The following is a 6,971-nucleotide window of genomic DNA, read 5'->3' as shown; positions in this document are numbered from 1 at the left end:
GGCCAATACTAGCTTGCTTTGCTTATCCATCTCTGCAGTCACAAGGACTCCTCCCACAGGTTTGGCATGTAGCCACCTTCCTTCTTCAGACAGCCTCCACTGTTATCTCAGGAGCCATCTTTTGTTCTGTTCCTTTGCTTTTAAAAAAAAAAATGAAGGTCAGCATCCTCACACCAACTTCATGGCTCTGGCTGCTGGGCTCCCCTGCTCTCTACTGGTTTGTCTTTTGCAGAGGTCAGCTCCATATCTTCATTGAAACCCAGCAACTGACAGTTCATTTACTGCAGTTAAAGGCAGAAAATCTCTCTCACGGTCTAGGACCCACAATTCCTCTTCGACACAAAAAAACCCAACATTTTGCAGCAGATTCTGAGTAGGCTATACTGAACTAAACAGTAGCTCCTTAGATACACATGTAATTGAATGTGAGTGAGTGCATGCGTGTCTATATGACTATACAGCGTGAGTCAGTCTGTTATCCCTACAAGGAAGGTCACTATAGCTATTAAATTACAATGGGCAAAAACATTAGTGTAGCCATTAAAATCAAAATCAAATTGATTTTCGAGATGATCATTATCCACGTTTGCAATTACAATTTTTCCTCTTAAAAATGGAAAATTCTACACAGACAGAAGGGCAGTGCAATAAGCTCCAGAGTTTTCTGTTAAACTTAGAAAATCAAGATAATTCACCCTTAATGTTCCTTGACCTAATTTTTTGTCTTTTAGTATCACAAGGGCCAGAGAATATTAAGTGGTATCATCTGCAATGCGGGTACCAAGGCAACACGTTCTCAGGTTAAGGACAAAGTAGAATCTTGTGGTACTTCTGTGGAGTCAACAAAACTCTCTGAAACCTGTTTCAATGATGCTAATTGTGCTCTCAAATACCCGATTTAAAAAAAAAAAAAAAAAAAAACACAAAAAAAAACTGACTTGCATTTGTGATCTTGCTATTCTTTGTACTGTTGGGATGCTGCAGACCGTCGGTGATGGACAATTATATCACGTGAACTGAAAGACTCTCCCCAAGAAACACAGAAGCAAAGTTTAACCTGATGTCTAATGGGAAGTGGTTTCACAACCTCCATCTCAATCGGTGGCATTTCATATTGCCAAATTCTTCACAATAGCCCTGATACAATTTAAAATCATTGGCAAGACCAGTTTTTGAGCTGACACAGAACTGCCAGGAGAGGAGAGAAGGGCAGAGGGAGAAGCAAAGATATTTCCAAGCAATCATTCAGTACTTTCATACATCACAAAAGCCAGCTCCCAAACAGAGCTTTTCAGCAGCAGCTCTGAATGCACAAAAGAGACCAGGATCTTTGTCCACATTAACAGAGGGGCTCCAAAAGAGGCAGTATGAAGCACTGCACTAGCCAAAGACAAATCACCCTGGGTACGTCCAATGGAATGGAAATTGAAAGATAGTAATTGATTATTTCTTATTTGGAAAAAAAAAAAATCCCTATTATATAACAACCTACAATTTATTGTGTAAGTTCTTCAACTTGGTTGACAAAAAGAACTGATGTTGTTTCCCTTCAATTAATATTGAAGGTCTACCTGCTTCTTTACCAGGCATCAGACATCTCAAAATGCTTACAAAAACACAGCAAAGAGGATGAGACCTTCCCAACAAACAGTTCCTCCTCACAACATATTCCTTGAGCTTCACCATCTGTTTTTCCCCACTGCCCATCTTCATGCTACACCAGTCTCACAGAAACAAAGCAATGCCAGAAGAAGAAAAGCAAACTTTAACTGTATAGTTATCACTATAATCTATGCCTCACATTATACACATGGAAGGTCCTTAAATTGCAGTCACAAAAAGGGAGATGAAGCCAATACCGAGAATGGAAGGAAATTGGGATCCATTTCCCATCAGAAGTCTCTTGAGTAATTAGTCACCTGTAAGAGGACAGAAAAAAAGACCTACTCTAGACACACAAACAGTCCAAGGTAGAGAAAAACTGAAGGATATACAATATTATATATTTCACATACATGCAAAATTATGCATGTCTGTAATAGCTCAGATAACCTTGGGGCCAGATCTTTGTATAGTACAAGCAGGCCCAAATCCACCCAACTTATTAACTGGCTTCACATGATGCGCATGCACCAGAAAAAGAGGGCCAACAGTTCTAGGGTTCTGCCTATGTTTTACTTACACGCATTTCCCTTGAAATTCAAAACCAAGATGCTGTCCAGACCAGTTTAGTGCCTTAAAAATGTGCATTCCTAGTTCCTGAATGGGACTTTAGAATAATAGCTATGGTCTCATGAGACAGAGTCTTTGACAGCAACATCCTCTTAAGATATTGCTGCTGCTGAGTGGTGCTGTCACGCCACGCCACGCTGTCCCCCTCCACTGCACCGGGTGATCTGCTCATGTGCCCATGCTGGGAATCAGACCAGAGAACTGATGCAGCCTTTGCAAACCCCATAAAAATTACAACCTCTAAATGATTCAGCCCCTGCCTGGTGCCATGTTGTAACACTAGATAATGTCACCAGTATTACATATTATGGTACTGGATCTCTGCAGATACTGTCACCTCACTTTGTAAAGGAGCTCAAAAGCCCTCTATCAGAGGCCATAGGAATTCCAGCCCTCACCAAAGAAATGCAATTGGCAAAACAGCATTAAGAAGGTATCAGTTGTCCTCTACCAGCATCGGCTCCAAAAACTTTTTCGGATTACTTAAGACAAATGTTTGCTTCAGCAATTAAAAAAAAAAAATACTTGCTGTGAAGATCATATGTCATAGCTATTTGCTAGGAAGACGCCTGCTGTCTTTTGCATTATAATTAATAGGTAGGAAGATTAGTTTAAGACATATCAAGACCAAGTCAGGCATAATCATCCTAATTAATAACGTTTGTGCTGTAACTTACGTGTTACACCCTACCCTTGTGGTCACAGGGCAAAAAAATTTAAAAAATCAACAGTGTTGGAAAACTAGCATACAACCCAATAAATGGATGATTCCACATTTCCCAGAGCCAGCTCTATGTCACATACTCTGGAGGCTGGTTTTTTTCAGCCAGATGAAGACAGCAGGGTGCCTAACTTGTTACAGTGGCGCTTCACCAAGCAGCAGTGTTACCACATGCATCTGAATGTGAGAATCTAACTGCTCGGGAACAGGCAAGCTACAGACACGACTCTTTGGAGACAGCCTTGAATATGAAGCCCTCGAGCCAGAAAAGAGATACAACAATGGGAGCAATTTCACAGCTCCCTCACAATATTTCATCCACTTATCTCAAGCGGGACTCCCATCTTTTAGCGGTGGAGGAGTAGTCAGCCCTCCTGCCAATTGCAATAACTCACTTCTGCTGAGGGTGCCACAGAAGGGTTTGGGTTAATGATGCTTTTTTTACGGGAAAGCTATCCAGCCTTCCCCGAAAGCATCGGCTATCTCATGAAGGTGAACGCCACGCCTGCTGCTAGCAAAGACACTTGGTAAAAGCGGAAAGAAACGTCTTTGTAAACACGTAACGTCCACTCAGTACACGAACTAACTTCAGTGGCCCGCTGCTGCAGGACAAGCACGCGAGAGGTTTTCCCTCTGCAAGAAGCGAGCCCGGGACCGCCGCCCGCCGCCAGACCCGCACTGCCGTGCCGCACCCTCCCGCTGCCGCCAACAGCGGCTCCGGCGCTGTGAAGCCGGGGCTCAGAGCCGCGCGTCCCACGGAGCCCGCGTCCCCCCACGAAGTCCGCGTCCCCCCCACGGAGCCCGCCCCGCCGTCAACCCGGCCGGGCGCCGCGGCTGGGTGGCGGCGCCATCTAGCGGGGCACCGGAGCAGCGCCGCAGCCCGCCTCCGCCCCGGCGGGGCTGGGATCCTGCCGGCACGGCCCCCAGCGCCCCGGAGGGAGGGCCCGGCTCCTCCCGACTTACCCCGTCACACATGACGTGTTTTCTTATTTTGTCTGTTACTCACTTCCTTGATTATCTTTGGCTAACAAATCAGAGCATCAAGTGCTCACAGACTAGACGCATTGCTCATTTGTTTTTACAGCAGCGTATTTTCGCGTTGCTGCGGTTATTTCATCACTACAGTTTAACCTTGCACGAGGTTACTAACCAAAACACTTCAAGAAAGCCACCCAAACATGCTAACTCTAACAGAAAGACCAGGTTTTGGCTTTCCTTTCCAACCAGCAGTTAAGGTCAGCACAGTCTTTCCAACTGTGTAAAGAAAACATGCACACACAAAAAAAACCCAGATTTTTAAAAATTAACATACCCACTCCATTGGAGCACCCACTCCAAATAGAGTAAACTCAATTTACTCCCATACCATAAACTCCTCACATCTAGATTCTCCCTCCCCAGATTTCTGCAAAACTAGGAAAAAAAAACATCAACACTTTCTGTAAGTTTTGTCCTACTTATACACACACACCGCACCACCGTGAGATTTAAACTGCAATTGCAGCTTCCCTGGTATAAGCTCCCTACTCAAAAAATGACCCATAATTTTGCAGTTTATTTCTAGGACAGCTAAAACTATGAAAACCCATTAATATTGCCTGGTGTTTCATGAGAAGTCTGAATTAAATTCTAGGAATAAGTGCCTTCTTTCCCTTCTGCTCCTCCCGCAGCCTTGAAAAACTTTAGGACCAGCTTTATCACAGAAGTACAACCTAATTAGCAAGGGTGCATCCAGCTGGGCAGCAGTTGTATCTGAATATTTCCAGAAAAAAACAGGTCCAGAGCTCATAATCACTATGCTAGGCTAAATTCTGAACTGCTTCCTTGCAAGAGCAAAGGCTGCTAAAGAATGGCTTATGCTGGAAAAGGTTTGGGTTATAGAGGAAACAAGCAGCAGAACATAATTATTCACACCAGATGATGGAAGTTAAGTGATTTTGCATCACCTGTTACCATTACAAACCTCACACACAGTGCTATTTTTGCCTTCTGCCACAGCAATAATAAGGTAGTGGAGTACATCCGAGACAGAAGCAGCCTTTTCCTGAAGTACCATGTAGTAATTTCTCTCCAAGTTACCTGAATTTAAGGGCAACAGGGAGCAACTGGAAAGCCAATGGTGCCTGTCAAGGCCTCAACCGAACAGCAGCATGAGGAAGAGCTTGTGAGCTCACAAGTTAAGAGGAGAACAAAGGGATCCCTTTGACCACTATTTTGCAGCCAAGAATTCTCCAGTTTGAGTTTGTTATACCTGTTTGTTAAACCAACTGTCTCATTGCTAAATACAATGTAAATTGTGGTCAAGAGGTCAATGCAGATGTACGTAGGGACATACGTGAGTTGCAAAGTATTTTTTAGCGTAAGCGTAATATTGAGAAATCATGCAAAAGAGCAGCTATATGTTACTCTCTTCATACACCTGCTCCATCAGTACTGCTGATCTCTTCTGTCTCTTCACAGCAAGCAGTGTTATGGATGGAACATGCTTCGATCTTGTACGTTTCTGGTGTGACTGTCTCTGCCTTAACACACTGTGAAGCTGTTGCACATGCTGGCATAGACTTCCTATTAGATACCTGGATTTCATCTAAATGTAGGGTATCTGTCATTTCATGTCTTCCTGTAAGGTAAAGGAGAGAATGAATTTCAATCACTTTTTCTGTATCCAAAGTTGTAAAAGTGGATGATGCACAGGTATGTTACAGAACCATTAATACTGGGGTACATCCTATGCTGCCTTAATCCTCATGCCTTTTGTTCCATCTCATGTTACAGATTTGCTCCAATTCAACATCTTAGCTCTGCCTACAGCCATGTACTACATAATTGTGTTTTGTTTTCTGCTATAGAACAGCTCCTACAACAAGGATACACTAAGGAAAAGCAATTATTTTCCTAGGGTTTTCATTTCTATTCCATCATCACCTGTTACATATTTCATGCTGTTCAATTCTATACCTGAATTGTTCAGAAACCCATAAAACAAAGACCTGATCTGACTAATTTTCATCAAGCTCCTCCCTTTTCTGAAAAGAAAAAAAAATGCACCTCTCACCTCAATCTCCTCTTCGATGCTTCCTTCATATTTATTCATGATCACACCTTCCCTTATCTCTGCTCCTCCCATTGGCTTTCCTCTGCCTCCAACTCTTTCACTACTTTTGGTAACACTTTGTATCTCATTCTTATTTCTCACTCATTTTCCTCTGTAACCATCTTTTTGCTTTTCCTTGCTGGGATGTTGGTAAGGTTCTGGAAGCTGGGAGGTTCAATGACCTTAAAATGTTCTCATGGAAGTCTGGCTTCTTCAACTCATTGCTCCAGCTCTACAATCTGATTAAAACCCTCAGAACATCTCCCTCAATATCTAAATAACTGCCAGGATCTCCCATTTCACTGTCTCAACCTTGTGTAACCTATAAACAAATTTCTTCTTGTCTGAATACAAATGAGCAGTGACAATTCTACACTTTTTAACCAAATCAGGGCTAACAGCGCAAGAGCAACTTTCTTATCTAGTCTGCTAATAGCAAAGAGCTACCACCAATTGCTTCCTATAGCATGGAAAACAAAGGAAACCTAAACAATGACAGCAAGAAGCAACTAACAGCTGTTAGTAACTGGATACCAGTAGATTGTAACTGCACAGGTTACAGATACCTAACCCCAGGACAAAAAGAAACATGAACTTTTGGGAAAAGCAGGAGGGAGAACACACAGGTCAGATAGATGAAACCTTTTCAATGCATTCCAGAAATAAGTCTTATGACATCCAAGACTGTCACTCTGTGCCATTCCTTTAAAAACGTTAAGTTTTTGTAATAGTTCTTAAACATTAGTCAAGTTAGATCCATCCACCAAATTAAAAGGGTAACATTTCTTGGACAATTCTACACATTTTATGTTTATGTAGTAAAGAACCTAAATTGAGAGCAGCTCTCCATAGTAACATGGGAGTAAAACACCATCATTAAACATGATTTATTCATCATTGCTGCCTATACAGCAAGTAAAATAA

This window comes from Mycteria americana, chromosome 2, assembly GCF_035582795.1.
Source record: "Mycteria americana isolate JAX WOST 10 ecotype Jacksonville Zoo and Gardens chromosome 2, USCA_MyAme_1.0, whole genome shotgun sequence".
Taxonomy (NCBI): Eukaryota; Metazoa; Chordata; class Aves; order Ciconiiformes; family Ciconiidae; genus Mycteria; species Mycteria americana.
This window is presented reverse-complemented; position numbering follows the sequence as displayed.